This window comes from Mastigoproctus giganteus, chromosome 11 (assembly GCF_048544385.1).
Source record: "Mastigoproctus giganteus isolate SK-2022 chromosome 11, ASM4854438v1, whole genome shotgun sequence".
Taxonomy (NCBI): domain Eukaryota; kingdom Metazoa; phylum Arthropoda; class Arachnida; order Uropygi; family Thelyphonidae; genus Mastigoproctus; species Mastigoproctus giganteus.
In genome coordinates, this window is record NC_143585.1 from 59,689,893 (window position 1) to 59,708,640 (window position 18,748).

The 18,748-nt window shown below is 33.8% G+C and overlaps 1 protein-coding gene across 1 annotated transcript in view; it reads left to right on the top strand.

Annotated features, from left to right (window-relative positions):
• The window catches only part of LOC150078036 (uncharacterized), a 321,641-nt gene that overhangs the window by 276,896 nt on the left and 25,997 nt on the right, over positions 1 to 18,748 (top strand). The window lies entirely within an intron of this gene.

Here is an 18,748-nt window from a genome sequence, read left to right on the forward strand (position 1 = left end):
AGCGATTGAAATGCAGCGATTCCATGACCATTATTGGCCTCGTGGTCCTCTGTCGATATGGGGCATGATGGTCAGTCTATTTTATTTTATTTTAATTTATTTTGATTTTGTTATCGTTTGGTAGTTCCTTTAACCCTCTTTTGGTGATATTTCACGTCTTTTGGAACTGGTACCTCTCGGGGGTGTACCGCTAAATTAATATGTAATTGGCATTATCCTAAATTTTGTATAGTTTTTGTTAATTGGATTTAAAGTTCGAAATTATACAAGGGTTTCTGGGCTACTATTTATATCTATTCTTTTTTTTTTTTTTTTTTTTTTTTTCGTTCTTTGGTTTTTTGGGTTATTTTTATGTTAATTTTCGCTCTACAGTTTTTGCCATACTACTGGCTTATGTTTTATTTTATTTAATTGAAAATATTGGATGTATTTCAGCTTCATATGGAGGAATTGCATGTCGCTGCCTCTAATGAATGCTTAATTATTTATTTATTTATTTATTCACTTTATTATAATTTAACTTATGTTAATATAATTTAATGATAGTATATATATATATATATATTTAAATAATGGCTTAAAGTTTAACGTAAGATAAAATAAGGAAATAAATAAATATTAAGCTATCATTAGAGGCAGCAAAATGCACATCCTCCACATGAAGCCCTGATATATACGATAATTCAAAATAATTCAAAATAAAACGAAATTAAAACATAAGCCAGTAGTATGGCAAAAATGTAGAGCGAAATATTAACATAAAAATAACGTAAAATAAAATAAACCAAACAGGAAAGGGAAAGTAGAGGTAATAAGACAAACAGTAGGCCGACCGGGCTAGCCGAGTGGGTAAAGTACCTGCCCGGCAACCCAAAGGTCGCGGGTTCGATTCCCGCCTCGGGCTTGGATCAAAGTACTGCAAAAACCTTGGGAGGTGCAATATGGCCACAGAAGCCGATGCGCCAACAACTACCAAATCAAAAAAAAAAAAAAAAAAAAACAAACAGTAGCCGATTGTACCCTATATAATTTAGCACTTTAAATCCAATTAATAAAACAGATGTCAAATTTAAAATAATGCCAATTATAATAAGATTTAGCGGTACCCCCCTTGAAGGTACCAGTTCCGAAAAATGTGAAATATCACCAAAAAAGGGTTAAAAGAACTACTAAAAGCAAAACAAAATATCAAAATAATAGATAACCATTATGCCCCATATCGACAGAGGACCACGAGGCCAATAATGGTCATAGAATCCGAAAAACGTGAAATATCACCCTTTTTTGGTGATATTTCACGTTTTTCGGAACTGGTACCTTCAAGGGGGGCGGGGGGTACCGCTAAATCTTATTATAATTGGCATTATTTTAAATTATCTGTATTAATTATCGGATATATATCTGTATTATTTGTAAATATTATTTCTAAATTTTAATATAGAGATCAGCACCGATTAATGCCATCTAAGTGACAGATTATGCATTACATCGGTCTGTGTTGATATTTCTAGATATGATAGAAAAATAAAAAATTTATCGGAAATTCCGCAGACTGTACCTAATCTCACTTAACTTGCTACCTCATTGCATGTCCGATAAATTTTTTATTTTTTTATTATGTCTAGAACATATATATATATAACTTTTCCAATAGAGATAAAGAGGTGATTATTGATAAATAACTCATTAAAGACTGTAGGATATAAAGAGGATTTGAGATTGCAGGTAACCATCTTATTTCTGACTGTTTTTTTGCAATTGTTATCCAGTTTTCTGTGTCAGTGATATGTAGAACTTTTCCAGTAGAGATAAAGATGTATTATTCCATTTTATAAAGCAATGGTTAAGCCACATCTTGAATATTGCATACAGATTTGGAGGAGACCCATTTTAGTAAAGATGTAGATCTTTTGGAAAGGTACAGAGAAGAGTGATGACATAGTTTTAGTGCACAAAGTGATATTCTTATTGAGAGAGAAAGTTGCGCTTTGTAAACTACAGTGATTAGAAACCAGGTATTTGTGGGATGACTTGATTGTGGTGTTTAAGACCTTGAAAAGGTTGAGTAAACTAAAATGCTGAGAGAATTTTTATGCTTAATCACTTGAAATACAGAAGGGACATGGATTTAAATTGAGGAGATATTTTGAGAGTGTATTGCTTACTGTTTTTTGCAATTGGGTGTCCAGTTTTCTCTATAACCACTCACTGAGATGATAATAGATGGCTTTTTGTTTTCTAACCTCTCTACTAATGCTGGTGTTCCCCGGGGTTCTTTCTCCCACTCTTTTCCTCTTGTATATTAATAACCTTCATCCACTGACTGGAAATCCTATCCACAGTTTTGCGCATGATAGCACACTACATTGCATATTCCAATTTAAGAAACCTTGTCCTTCAGCTTCTCAAATATTCTTCCTGCACCAGGTCTTAAATGCCCATCTCTGGATAATTCTCTAATGGGATAAAGAAAACCTCTAAAACTGAGTCTTCAAGAACATTCCGATTTCTACTAGGGCTTACCGTAACTTCTAAACTCTATTGCTATAAGCACATTGTTTATTATTGCATTATTATCACAATATTGCTTCCTCTGCATCAAAAAATGGAGTTTTCTATTTCACATTCAGCATTACTTGTCTTCTAAATAACTACTGACCGTCTACAAATTTCCAATCTGTCCTACCATGAAATATTGTTCCCACTTCTGGGGTGGTGCCCCCAAAACCTCCCTTGAGCTTTTTGACTCCATTCAAAAGAGGTCAGTCGGGTTAATTAATGATTTGTCTTTTACAGTCTCTCCACTCTCAGTCTCAATTTCTGCTGCATGCCATTTCCACAGATACTTTCATCTGCACTGTTCTTCTGAAGCGACATTTTTAATTCCTCCTCTCTCTCTCTTCCAAACCAGAACATGTGACACAACCAGTCAGCATTGATTCATTGTTCTACTCCAAATTTCACTAAACCAACTTTTCTTCTTCATTATTTATCCCTTCTTCTGTTTTCTGGAACAACCTTCCTTTGCATGCATTTCTCAATAATTACAATCTACAGAAATACAAGCCTAATGTCAAAAATATCTTCTGTCTAAAACCTTCAGCTTGAACATGGTACTAAGTACTATAGGTTCTAATAACTTTTGTGTTCAGTGATTTTGTTTAAAAACAAAAAAATTTAGGCTTGATCACCAAAAATTTTATTTTAGTCAAAAAATTAATTGTACTTTTGGAATAAACTACCATCCACTCTTGTAGAAGTTGGAAGTTCATCTGAATTTAAGGGGAGGTTTGGATAAATACTTGAAAGAAATAGATAAATGAAAGAAGGGAAGATGATTTGTTATTTTATTTTATTTTTTAAATTTAATTAAATTTCATTTATATACACATATATTTTAAATATTTTTGCTGGTGTTCCGAAAACTTCCTTCCTTGCATCATTTCACTGGTACCAATACTAATATGGAAAACAAGTATCTTGACAGCAATACGTTTTGCCATTTAATTATACTTCTCAAGATAGGAGTTAAAACTGTTAACTAAGCTAATGAAAATTGATAAGAGAAAAGTTAAAACAAAACAGAGGGATATTTTAGAAGCATAAATATATTGATGCTTTACCAAATGAAGGAGCTAAAGTCATCTCTGAAGAAGAGGGAAAGATATGAATTAGCGAGATAGAAAATATCATAGATAATAAGAATTATGGAAAGACAACAGGTTGTAGATGAAATCAGAAATCAAATCCCAAAAGTCAGCAGAAGATAGTGTTACAGTTGTTATGTCATGATGCCCAGAGGTCATTTCTGAAAGAACAGGTTTCAGATGATCAGGGACCAGGGCATTAATTTTGCCAGTATATAAGAAGGAAAATAAAGCCAGAGGTGGAAATTACAGAGGATTAGAATCATTGTCTAGTTAAGGGTGTGACTTTAGGGATAGGCAGTCAAATTTTTGGCCAATAAATCAATTCTGGATTAAATAGTATTACTAATAATGGCCATATGGTGCAAGGAAGCAGGCTTATGCTGCACCTGCCAAAAAAAGAAAACAAGAGTAAAATAATAATAAAATAAATAAATAATAAAAGAAAGGAAAATAGACAACCTATGCATTTTCCTAACTGTCAGCCTCAACCACCCATGTAGATAACTTATTCCAGTAATTTATAACTTGCTGGCTTAAATAAAACTTCCTACAATCCAGTCTAAACATCTCCCCCATAACTTGAATTTTTGACCCCTAGTTCTAGAATCATTTATAACCATGAAAATTTCGTCCTCATTCATTTTACTTTTGCCTCTCAGAGCCTTAAACGCCTCAATCAAGTCTCCTCTAAAGTGGCTTGTTTTCAAGCTGTGCAACTCACATATTTGAAGTCTTTCCTCATGTGGATGCCCTTTGGCCAATCTCACCAGGTGAGTTACCCATCTTTGAACCCCTTTCAAGAAGCTCAATGTCTTTTTTTTAGTTGCAGTCTCCACAATTGAACACAATATGCCAAGTGTGGTCTAACAATAGCCTTATATAGTGACATTATGACATTCTTATCTCTACTAGCAAATGTTCGATAAACCATCGATAGCACACCATGGGCCTTCCTTGCAACCTGTCTATAATGCTTGGAGAACTTCATGTCTGACCGTATCTAACTCTCAAGTCCCTTTCTTCCACTACCGACTTTAATTCAACTTCACCAAGTGTATAAGTTATTTTGCTGAATTAAAGTATAGCGACCATTTTCTGACCATCTCTGAAGTCTATCTAGGTCACTGAAGAAGCTCTGCTTGGCAGTGATCATTAACTACTCTATCGATCTTTACATCATCTACAAATTTAGACATGCCCTCTATCCCTTAATCACCGTCATTTAGGAAAATTAAAAACAACAGTGGTCCCAATACTGATCCTGGGGAACCCCACTTCTTATATTAACCCAATCTGAATAATAACTATTTATCATAACCCTCTGCTTCCTGCCATGAAGCCATCCTGCTCTCCATCTAAGAATTTTCCCTGTGATTCCAGCCTATAAAGTAACCACTCATGTGGGACCGAGTCAAATGCTTATTCGAGCCAATGGGAGAGGAGGGTGAGGAAATTACATCACTACAAATGTGCAAGTAAATACAGGCAGTTCCTGGGTTTATGAGTTTTTTTTTTTCTTCCAAGTATCAACAAAGTATTAACATTAATTGCAAAAAATTTCAAAACCTCATTTCAAACCATGCGTGCGTAGCTATACAATACAGTGTACCCGCTTTACGATATTAATCTGTTACGATCATATTGTGAAAATATCGTAATGTGAACCCAATAGCACATTGTTTTTTGGTAATTCGTTCCACGATCTCAGAAGTTGAAATTTTTGCTATATAACTCTCTAAAAGGTCGTTTTTATATTGTATTAGTTACCAATTCAAATCATTAAAATGCACTACACTTTCATCATTATCATATGTTCTGTTATAAGAACCAATTTTGAACAGCTTTGTGATATTTTTCTAAAACACATTTCTGGAGGTCTTAAAACAATAAAAACAGTTTGCTTTCCGGTTTATTGGGCTTTTCTGTTACTGCAAGCAGTTATAAACTAGTAAACTCAATGTTATTGCATTTGAGAAAATACCGATAGCTGAACCAAATACGGAGGATGTGGAAAGGTCAGGAAATGACCACCGCATATCCCCGTAGCAATATGGCCTTAGTTGCTAATGCTCCTAAAAATAAAAAAAATAAAAAATAACAATAACAACTGATAGCTGAAATTGTGTAGTTTTTTATGTTATTATGATGAAATGTGTTTCCCCTTTACTGAAATTTTCAGTCGTATAAAAAACAAATAACTTTCAGAATCTTCTCTTCATTCCCTTTTTTTTTTTTTTTTAAGCTTTGTAAACTTGTTACTCCACGCAAATCATGTTAGTTGCAGTTTGTGCATTTCGTTAAAAAAAAAAAGCGTATGCATTTCTTTAAAAAAAAGGTTATGTATGCTATTGAAATTTATAAAGAAAAGAGAAGAGAAAAGAATAATAAGTGATTGAGTGTGCATTTAGTCGATGATGAAGAATAAACATTCTTTAACATTTGTAAGTCACAAATAATTTCTCTATTATTATAATTTTCTTGATTTTACAGGCTACGTTTTCATTTCTTTGGATAAACAATCATTGTTTAAGCATAAACTAATTAGCTAACTAATTTCATTGTTGATAACGTAACCCTTATTTTTAACATTATGTCTATGGGAAATAAATTCCCGCTTTCCGAGCGTGTGCTAGGAACGAATTAACTCGTAAAGTCAGGAACTACCTGTAATTACATAGGTCCATTTCCTGATTATATTTCAATCAGTGCGTTATAATGTTAGCATATTAGTATAATGTTATTATTATACAATACAAAACCATAGATATATTTACAAAATACTAAAATATTTACAATCATACCTCTAACTATATTGGGTTCCTTCATCAGCTAACGTTAGAATGGAACATCAGATTATGCCGAGAGAGAGAGTGAAGCACATGCACATGTTTCACTCTCTCTCTCTCTCTCTCTGCATCATTTGTTGTTCCATTCTAACATTAACTGATGAAGGAACCCAATGTAGTTTAGTAGTTTGTAAATATCACAGTTATATATTTTAGTCTTGCTCTTTCGGATGCAATAATAAGAGGCTCACATCTGGTGAGTATAGGCTTGGCACATCCAGGGTTCTGAGCTGGATATCATCATTCTTCTCTTTCTTGGTGATTCCCATCTGATTCTTGTTCTTTCTCTCTCTCTCTCTCTCTCTCTCTCAGGGTAATTCAGAATTTTTTTGGCTGGTGCAGCATAAGCTTCGGGCTTCTTTGCACTATATGGCTAATAATAATAATAATATTCCTCATGCATTATGGAACCCAAAGCAAAAGGCCTTTTCCTAAGTGACCTATATAAACGCAGTTAATCAATTACATAGTGATATTTATTTGACCATGATAATGCTGCGTGGTGGGGTAGCCAATGGGAGAAGCGTGATATTGGTCACATGATACAATAGTGGGAGTGGCAATTAAGTCACTACAAATGCATGGGTAAATAATTACATAGTTCCTTTTCTGATTAGATTTTGATCAGTATGTTTCGGCAGGTGTGTCGTTTACATGGAAAAAATTTGACTTACTCTGTCATACATCCACTTGGATGGGCAGAGCCCCTAATATTTATTAATAAAATAATTTAAACAATACAATGAGTATAACAAAATAAAAACATCAAAGAAAAGAAACTTGCAAATATTCGTTTATATATGTTTGTATAGAAACAATGTCTACATAGACTTTGTTTCTATATAAACTACAAAGAAATTAAAAATTTACAGATATCACAGATAACTTATAATTATATATCTAGTTTAAAATCATAGAAACAAAGTATTGCAAAATATAGTACTTTTAATATTATAACATAAACTAAAAATATGCAATGAAGATATTATTTTAAATGAATATTTCTTGCCTTTGCTGAAGCAAAATTGTCAATAATGTTATCATAATTTATGTTTTGTGCAACCTGATTTTCAATGGATATAATTGATATGTTGGTTAGCCGTTCTTGTCTAGTTGTTGATCTCAGGTAATTTTTAATCGATTTAAGTTTACTGAAGGACATTTCACAAGAAGCTATTGTTAGAGGCAGAGTAAGAAATATTCATAACACTCTCTATATTTGGATAAGATTCTATTAGACAGTGCTCATGAATGAATTGGAGAAATTGTAAATGGGTTACATGATTTTAGAAAATAAATCCTTGTTGTATTTTAATGCAAGGTCAGAAGCAGCCTTCTGGAAGTCAAATTTATTAATTAATGCAAGTGAAGTTCCAAATAGAAAATCAAAATCTCAAGAAATAGTATTCAGTTTTTCAAATCTAGTGCTTAAGTCATTCATAAGAACATCCAAAATGTATTTAATTTCAATACAAAATTGTTGTTTGGAAAATAAATTGAAATCATCCGAATATTCTTAGTGTCATTCTTTTTTTCTTTCTTCTTTCGTCTGAAAATGTAGCTGGTATGTCCATTTTTTTTCTGCTGTGGTAGCAGCATATCTGAAAATATCTTGAAATTTATTTTCCCATATTTCTTGGAGATTCTTTATCAATCTGCTTATTAATTGGGAAGAGCATATGCAAAGTTTTTTAGCTTGCAATGCTTTATTTACACAGTCAGGTATGAAGAATTTTTATTCCCTAAAGCCAATCTGCCTAAAAATGGATAGTCTATTTGTAAAAGCAGACTGTGAGGCAATACTGATAGTTTCAGCATTTGCAGACTTATCTTCAATATTAATTAAGACTTTGTGGACTTTTATTATTTGCAAGAACAAAGATTTTATAGCTAGTTCTTTGGATGACCATCTTGTGTCTGTATATCCTTTAAGTATTCATTAAAATTTCCCAGCGGCTAGTGGAACCAGAAAAGAAATTAATATTATTATTATTTGCAAGGGGGCTAAGAGTAAACATGTCTACTGCATTCGCGCTCTTAGAGTAAATTGGAAATCTTTGTAAGTGTGGCGCCTCCGTAGCCAGGTGAGAAGGAGCAGCAATGCGTAGCACACGCTTCTTGATTAGACCGGGGTTCGAGCCCGTCACCACCAAATACGGAGGATGCGGAAAGGTTAAGGAATGACCACCGCATATCCTGGAGCAATATGGCCTTAGTTGCTAATGCTCCTAAAAAAATCAAACAAACAAACCAAAAATTTGTAAGTGTAATATTCTTTCTTTCGTTGCTTATTTCATGCTAGTGTGGTAACTGAAATATCTTGTGTTATAACTGTCTCAACTCCAAAGGTTGGCAAATATGAGTCATAATATTTGCAAAAAATGTAACCTACCACTGCACGTGCTAGAGGTGGTATGTCATGGCTGCAACAATATATTATTATTTATTATTAGCCATATGGTGCAAGAAAGCTTGAAGCTTATGCTGCACCAGCCAAAAAAAATTCTTGTGTTATCCTGTGAGAGAGAGAGAGAGAGAGAGGAATCACCAAGAAAGAGAAGAATGATGATATCCAGCTCAGGACCTTGGGTGTGCCAAGCCCATACTCACCAGATGTAAGCCCCTGGGGTTAACAATGGGTATCATTATCGATGCTCATTGTAAGAAGCAACCTATGAAGGAATAATAATAGTAATGGTGAAACAAAAGAAACAGCAGTGGAGATGCATAATGTGCAGGAAAGAAGAGAAGGAAGAAAAATGTGATATTTCCTACTTGGCAGAAGAATACCACGATTTGCTGCATACATCAACCATAGTAAACAAAGACTTAAAGGTTACACAAAAGCAGGCGAATACCCTAAATGTAGAGGACATACTGAAGAAGCTATCCAGTAAAATTCATTTGCTGGATTTACTAATAGAAATTGTACTCATAAAGAAACAAATGGAAGACTTGAAAACGGAAGCTGAAGATATCAAGAAATCAATTTCATTTGTTTCTGATTCCTTTGACAAAATGCAAAAAAAGCATAAGTAAACTACAGGACTCCAATGCTGCAATCAGTAAACGAATTGTGAATCTGGAAGCTTCATTCAAGCAAAATGAGATAAATTTCAATTTATTTAACCTAAGAATTTACTCAATAGAACAACTGCTTTTAGCAAATAATGTAGAAATAGTAGAATTAACTGGATTAGCAGGGCAAGATCTAGAGCATGCTATACAGCAACTAGGGTTTGCATTACAGCTACAGCACAATAAAGAAGTAGTAATATATTATTATATACCTAACAATAAGAAAAAGAATGCTAAGCCTACATTAATTGTAAAATTTGCAAATCATGTAGTAAAGGAAAAATGGTTTAGAAAGGCAAAGGAGGTCCAACTGACTGCAGATGACATCTATCAGAACAATAGCAATATTCCAATCTTTATGAATTACCACTTAACAAATCACCTTAAGCAGTTGTTTTGGGAAACAAAAAAATTAGTAAAAACTCACAGCTATAAATTTTTATGGTTAAAACATGGAAGGATTTATGTCAAGAAGAATGAATCATCAAGAGCCATAAGAATTTTGAGTTCAAAAGATCTGCAGTATATAAAATAGACTCTTTTATTTTGTAATTGAAATTTTTTGAAACTCAGAGCTAAGGTAAAATTAAGATATCGGGTATGCTTTTTGAAGAGAAGACTCACAAATTTTTAATTCATATTTACATTTTTTGAATAATTCAAATATTAAAGCTCTTATAGTTGGCAAAAATCAGTTCTTTCTGGTAGCTTTAAATATCAGGTCATTAAGAAAAAATTGGTTTAACTTCTTGCAATATATAAATGCAATGAAAGAATTTATTTCATGTATAGTTTTTACAGAGGTTAACATAAAAAGTGTTGAAATTTCTTGTTATAACATACAAGGTTATGACGAGGTCTATATGTTGAGAGAATTTAGAAGAGGTGGAGGAATAATAATATATTATAGAACATGCTTTAAGGCAGTACAGGTTTACCACTTTTTTAACTCAGTCTTGTGGAAACTGTTGTTTGAAATTATTAGGAGATCCTGAAAACACATTCGTGATTTGTGCTTTTTATAGGCCACCATCAGATTCTATAAACATTTTCCTAATAGAATTAGATAACACAATTTTGTAGTAGGATGACATACAGGCTGATAAGACTATGCTTGTAGGAGATTTTAATATTAATTTACTTACCAATGTCTGTGATAATGTGATGCTCAAATACTCTGCGATCTTAAACAATTATGGATTTGAACACACCTTATTTGGAATAACTAGGCAACAAAGGATGGAGGGCGATAGAACAGTAAGCTCTTGTTTAGATCACTTTATAACAAATATAAAGTTGAAGTATACTAATTCTTACATACTATTAAATCAATTTTCAGATCACAGAACATGTATACTAATAGTGGATATGTACTCAAAACAATATCCATGTGAAGAGATAAGATCAACAAATTTAGGAAGAAAACTTATTTATCATCAGGCAAACTGAAACGAAACATAGATAAAATTAACCCCAGGGGCTCACATCTGGTGAATATGGGCTTGGCACACCCAGAGTCCTGAGATTCCCTTCTACTTCTCTCTCTCTCTCTCTCTCTCTCTCTCTCTCTCTCTCTCTCTCTCTCTCTCTCTCTCTCTCTCTCTCTCTCTCGGTAACTTGGAAATTTTTTTTTTTTAGCTGGTGAAGCATAAGCCTCAGGCTTCCTTGCACTATATGGCTAGTAGTAATACAGTAATAATAATAATAATAACATGTTAATACAAGAGCAAGCATCTTACACAACAAGTGTAAATGTCTTTTCAAATATGATAATACAAATGATAAACAATCCGAGGTTTAATACAGAGTAAATTACTCAGCTTGCAAAAATAAAAAAACACTTATTACAATCAACTTTTTTATGGATAAGCAAATAACTCAAAAGGATAAATGGAACATAATAAATGACCTGTTAAGCACAAGAAAGAAATTATCAAGAGCAAATCAAATTAAAACACTATTAGAACAGATTTCTGGTACAAACAAACAGTATGAGGCTGCAAATAGGTTTGCCAAGGCTATATTAGATCTCAAAAGGTATTATATTCATTATTGCTAAAAAAATTTTAACCAACAAGATAGTCTTCCTCAGATAGTGAACTCTTGCATAGTCTTAACTCCACAATATACTGAGATTCTTAAGATTATAGAACAGTTGAAAAACAATAAATCTTGTGGACTGGATTATATTACAGTAACCTAAGTGAAAGAAATAAAGAACAGTTTTCTGTTCTCTTGGTGGAGCTTATAGCACGGATGTTAGTCAGGAAGCTATCCAACTAATTTACTTTCATTTAAGGTAATTCCAATATATAAAAAGGGATAACCTGATGACTGTTACAATTACAGACCAATAACAATACAGTCAGTTATAAGTAAGATAATAGAAAATTATATTTTTTTCTCATATTAGCAAATACTTACATCAATATGGACTGCTAAACAACTCTATTTTCATATTAGAAAGGTAAAAGCACACAGACCTTATTAGAGAACTTTGTGTTTTCTTTTAACTTACATTTAAACAACAATAACTTCATAATAATTCTATTTATAGATTTGACCAAAGCATATGACTTAATTGATATCCTAATATCACAACAAAAATTATTGAAATATGGTATTAGGGGAAGAATCAATAAACTTTTAGAACATTATTTAACCAAAAGAAAAATAACAGTTGAAGTAGAAAATATAAAAGGAAAATCATATAATGTAAAGAGAGGAGTACTTCAGGGTACTCATGCAGGGCCAATAATGTTCAAATCTATATAAATGACATATCTGAGGTAATCAAGAATTCCTTTATAAAAATTTATGCAGATGATATAATCTTATATACAGTTGGAAAGAACTTAACAAAAATGACTAATGATTTACAGCAGGATGTAATACATTTGCAAATTTGGCTACATGATAATAAATTAGCACTCAGCTTTGAAAAAACAAAATTTTTGGTAATTAGACCTTGTCAAATCTTAGATAGTCATCCCTCTATTAAATTACATAAACATGAATGCCTTCATGATCAGAATTTCCAGAATTGCAAATGTCAAACTGTGGAAGAAGTTTCAAATCATTGTTATCTTGGGTTATGGATTGACTACAGTCTAAGTTGGGCAATTCATATAACAAATTTGTACAAAAAAATGAGATTTTATGTGTACTTTTTTTACTACATTATGAATAAGTTAAATCTTAGGACAAAAGTTACCTTATATTATGCATTGGTGGGCACGAGAAAATATAACTGAAATAAGGGTAATAAACGGCTTAATTAAACAGGATTTTGAGACTTTTAATGTGAATAAACATTTGGAATGACCTGAATAAGTGACTGCAATTTTTGTTGAAATATAAAATACTTTATGCACTTCAAAAACTGAAGTTAAATTTATCTTAAAAAATCTAAACATATTTGATGAGTTGAATCTGCAAAGGAATTTCTCACATAATTTAACGAATCCAAAAGCATTTGTTTTGCCTCACCCTAGGGTACTAAATAGATTTGGAGACAAGCATACATGAATATAATAAACAATTTTTTGGCTAACGTTGATTTCAGGCTCAGGAGTAGTTATCCTATCTCCAAATTAGAATTCCTTATAAAAAAAATTTTTGGTACTTAATGATTTCAGTAGATTAGCATTGCTATGCAGATGAATTACTATCTCTGTTTGCAGTGTGGAATGTACTATGTGTTGTAATTTCATTATCTTTTCTGTTATATAACAAATTTGTATGTAAAAACCGTTGTATATGAAGAATTATAACTTGTCAATAAATTTACTTTTCTTAACAAGTTCATTTATTGTAAACAAATTCTTTTTTTGAAATATAAATTGTATTGTATTATATTATTATTATTATTTTATTTTTAATTTTCTTTGATTTAATATTCTTTGAACAACGCCAAAAACACTTATCATCCCAGACATTATTGATGCTGCATGTATCAGCTAAATTAAGACTCTGTGCCGAACATGGTACAAATGTGGAAAATTCTTTTTTTATTATTATTATTGCCTGTACTCCATTATATTTTCCTGCCATATTGGCCCCACTATCAAATCCCAGCCCCCTTACATTTTTGGTGACTAGATAAATGCGCACATGAAAATTGCTCACCCGGAACAATGCTCACATTATTTTTAGTTTACAAAAAACAAATCATTTTATATTTCAAAACGCAACAAAATGTTGAATTTATAAATTTTATTTCTATTTCTATACGATGTATTGTAATATAAAACTTTTGATTTTAATATTAAGTAGAATATTTGGATGTAAATGTTTGTAAGAGAAATTACAGGAAATAAAATGTGCTGGTTTTACTACAACTAAAGCCTTTTATTTTATTTATAAAAATAAATTATTTCTTCTCTGTCTTACAAAGTGAACAGTCAACAGGTTTGGGTTTTTTTATCACAAACAACTAATTCAGACATATTTCAGTGATTTATTTATTTGTCAAGGATTTGAATAGAATTTTCATTACTGTAAGTTAGCTAGTCTCTACAAGTATTTCAGTTTGTCTTCTACCTGCTCATAATCCTGCACAAAAGTGGCAACCAAGTCATGCATGCATCATACTTCTCTTTTTCACCTCTAGACGACCTGCCTATGCATTAGCCAATATCAATCTGTGGCAAGCCAGATTCTTCTTCAGTCCATTAAATAAAAACCACATGCTGGAATGACTGCAGTGGAATAGCATTAGCATTAGTTGAGGCATATAATGCAAGAAAGCAAGCTTATACAGCATCAGCCAAAAAAAAAAAAAAAAAAAGCCCTTCCCATTTCATCCATTCGATCACTCCAAATGTTTGTTTAGTTCAGCCTTAAATTTATTTAAGCTATCAACTCCCACAACAACAGATGGAAGTCTGTTCCAGCAATCAACTGCCTACTGCTGACTAAAGGCAAACTCCTGCGCATCAATTCTACAACTGTCTTTTCTCAATTTCAATCTATGCCTGTTCGAACCATTCAAGGCCTTGTGCACCACAATCAGATCACTTCACACGTGCCTAGTCTCCAGATGCTGCAACTGACAAAATTTAAGCATCTCCTGGTAAGAGATGCTCCTCTTTGTTCCTCTCACCAATCTTGTTCCCCTTTCCTGTACTCGTTCTAGCAACTCTACAATGAGGCCTTCAGACCTGTGCACAGTACTCAAAGTGTGGCCTGACGATTACATTATACAAAGGTATAATCACCTCATTGTCTCTGCTAGCAAAATTCCTATATATCATTGACAAAACTTCATATCCGACTGCACAATTACCCCCCAGGTCTTTTTCATTCTCCACCTCCATGAGTGTAGTACCACACAGTTGGTACGTTTCTCATTTGTCAACATTAAACTTCAGTTGCCACTTCTCAGCTCATCTACCTAACTTTTCTAGATCCTGTTGCAGTAACATACTGTCTTTACTATCATTAACAACCCCGCCAATCTTTATATCATCTGCAAACTTGGACATTAAGCCTGATATACCTTCATCGATATCATTAATAACTAATAACATTAGTCCACGTAGAGCAGTGTCCATTGATTACCACTCTGCCATCTCCCAATCAACCATCCCTTTATCCATTGCAGCAACTTGCCCTTAATTCCATACTGCTCCAATTTGTAAAGCATTCTTCCATGTGCAACAGTATCAAAGGCTTTCCTAAAATCCAAATATATGATATCAAAATTATTTTTTGCATCCAGTTCCTTTGTGGCCACATCGTAGTATCCAATCAAATTGGTCAGACAAGGCTTCCCCTTAACAAATCCATGCTGTGTCTGAACTATTACTGCAGTCTTGTCTAGGTGATCCCGCATCACTTCTTTAACCAGTGACTCCATTATTTTCACCGGAACAAAAGTTAAACTAACAGGTCTATAATTACTTGTGTCACCCTTTGAACCCCCTTTGTGAATTGAGGAAACATTTGCACATCTCCAATCCATCTCCCATTCAGGGGACCTCCTCTGAATCTAAGGATGCTCTCATAATTATGGCCAAGGGTTTGCTTACTTCACTTGCTGCTTCCATCAATACAGATGAATAGATTCCATCCACCCCAGGTGCCCTTTTTTATGTTTAACTTCAACAATTTCTCCTCCACTTTGCTCTCCATTATTACAAAATCATTTAGCTCCCTGTTAGAGTTGAAACTGATATGGACTAGCTTATATCTACCGTAGGCTTCTGTGTCACCTGCTAATCTATGTGCATCCCACGCATTTTTCTTCACTGCCTTGAGCCTCATTAGTTCATCTGACATCCATTTAGGCGTAAATCTTGAAACATTATTTCTTAGTTGGTATGAAAAGCCTAGTAGCTTCCAAGATTAATTCCCTGAAGGCCTCCCATTTAGATTTGCTGTTTCAGCATCATCAGTTGAGACCACTGTATAGTTACCTTTATGAAAACAAAATTCCTTCCCTTTACCCTTGATGGTAGTTGCATCTTACATCAGTAGACTGTGATCACTGTCACCTAGTTCCTTTATTTGCAAATTCCTAATGCATGCGTCATCACTGCTGATAATCAGATCAAGAGTATTATCCCCTCTGGTTGCCCCTTGAACATGATACTATAGAAAACAATCCCCCGATAAATCCATAAAAGTCTGGCTAGCGTGAACATGACCAACCCACAGCTTCCAGTCAATATCTAGAAAGTTTAAATCACCCATTACAAGACATTCTGTTTTACTGGCCCACTCTATTTCTCTGCATAATTCTTCGTTATACTCATCGGAGTCATTAGGCCTATAACACACTTCTACTCTCATTTTCCCTTTCCCAATGTTTATGCCACACCAAACTGACTCAACATTGCACTGTCCACCCGTGTCAGCACTTCGTTAGATTTTGTGTTTGTTAACTAACAGCATAATCCCTTCAACCTTTCTACCCTGTCTATCCTTTTTGTACACATTGTACTCCCCAAATTCCAATTCTGCACTGCTTATATCTGTGTGGCACCATGTCTCTGATATCTCAACAATATCTGCTATCTGCCTTTGATGCCTTGATCAGCTCTTCAAATTCAACAAATTTATTTACTATACTTCTAGCATTTGTGTATATGCAAGTATACATGCACCTGTTCTTTAACACAGCCCATGTATTTATATGTTCCATGATGACCCCAGCAGCTCCTGTAGTCCCCAGTAACTTGCTCTCTAGGCTGCTGCTCATTACAATAGAAGCAGTGCAAGAATCACTTTTGCCTCTGCCTGCAGCTACTGTTAATCTTTAATCTGTGAATCCCCCCAAGCTAGCAGTTTTCTGACCCACCTAACACTGCCTTGTTAGCATCAGCATATATTCTTGCCCCCCTTCTATTTAAGTGTATCCCATCCCTGTAGAAGCAGTCTCTCCTGTTAGCAAGCACAGACCACACTGAAAAAAATTCTACCCCCATGAGCCTTGCACAATCTCCCCAAGGCCGAATTGATTGACAAGACTCTCATCATATACTCCTCCCTCCTCTCGTGTCTGGGCAGAATTGCAGACACTTTCAAATTCAACCCTAGCTTGCGACTTTTTTTTTTTCAACATTGACCCGTACTTGTTAAATAAATCTGCAGATTGGTTATTAATGCCAATGTCTACAACAATATCACCTTTTGTGCCCTTAAAAGATGATATCTGTTCTACAAGATCATCAACTTTTGACCCCTAGTAGACATCCCTGGTCCTGTTCCACCTATCCTTTTTGCATAATCTATTCCCCCTCTCCCTGACAATAGTCACCAACAATAACCAGTTCTTGTGGCACCAGCAATATCTGGTACCACAAGAATGGTGATCAACAAATTGATCAACAAACAACTAATTCAAACATATTTCAGTGATTTATTTATTTACCAATGATTTGAATAGATTTTTGTTACTGTAAGTTAGTCAATCTCTGCAAGTATTTCAGTTTGTCTTCTACCTGCTCATATTCCTGCACAAAAGTGGCAACCAAGTCATGCAGTGCATCTGCATCGTATCTTCTCTTTTTTACCTCTAGATGGACCTGTCTATGCATTAGCCAGTGTCAATCTGTGGCAAGCCATCAATCTGTGGCAAGGTCCGTCTTCAGTCCATCAAACTAAAACCACGTGCTGGGATGACTGCAGTGATCATGATACAGCTCTTGAACAGTCGCCTAAAACTACAAACTGCTGTGAGGGATTTCACAATGCACTTAATTCCCTATTCCACTGCAGTCATCCCTGCACGTGGTTTTAGTTTGATGGACTGAAGACGGACCTGGCTTGCCACAGATTGACACTGGCTAATGCATAGACAGGTCCATCTAGAGGTAAAAAAGAGAAGATACGATGCAGATGCACTGCATGACTTGGTTGCCACTTTTGTGCAGGAATATGAGCAGGTAGAAGACAAACTGAAATACTTGCAGAGATTGACTAACTTACAGTAACAAAAATCTATTCAAATCCTTGGTAAATAAATAAATCACTGAAATATGTTTGAATTAGTTGTTTGTTGATCAAAAATCCAAAACTGTTGACTGTTCACTTTGTAAGACAGAGAAAAAATTATTTATTTTTATAAATAAAATAAAAGGCTTTAGTTGCAATAAAGCCAGAGCATTTTATTTCCTGTAATTTCCCTTACAAACATTTACATCCAAATATTCTACTTTATATTAAAATACATCGTATAGATGTAGAAATAAAATATATAAATTCAACATTTTGTTGTGTTTTTAAATATGAAATAATTTGTTTTTTGTAAACTAAAAATAATGTGAGCATTCTTCGGTGCAAGCATTTTTCTATGTGAGCATTTATCCGTGTGAACAATTTTCTGTGTGGGTGTTTTTCTTGTGAGCATTTATGACAGTGGGATTTTTTCTGTGTGGAATTTCCATGTGGGCTTTTGTCAGGGAACCTACATTTTTATGTCAAGTCTATACTTTTCTAATTTGGTAAGAATTTCTGTCGCCAATCAAACGGCAGTCTTTTCTTTACTTTCTATAAAATCAGTGAAACTCTTCTGTTGCTATTTTTCTATCAATAATTTGCATATACAGCAAACCTCGCTAATCCAGTTACAGTTACGCTAATCCAGTTCCAGTTACGCTAATCCAGTACTTTGAAAGACATGTGGGATTTAGGAAGGCAGATAAGTCATTGTGCAGAGATAGAGACAGA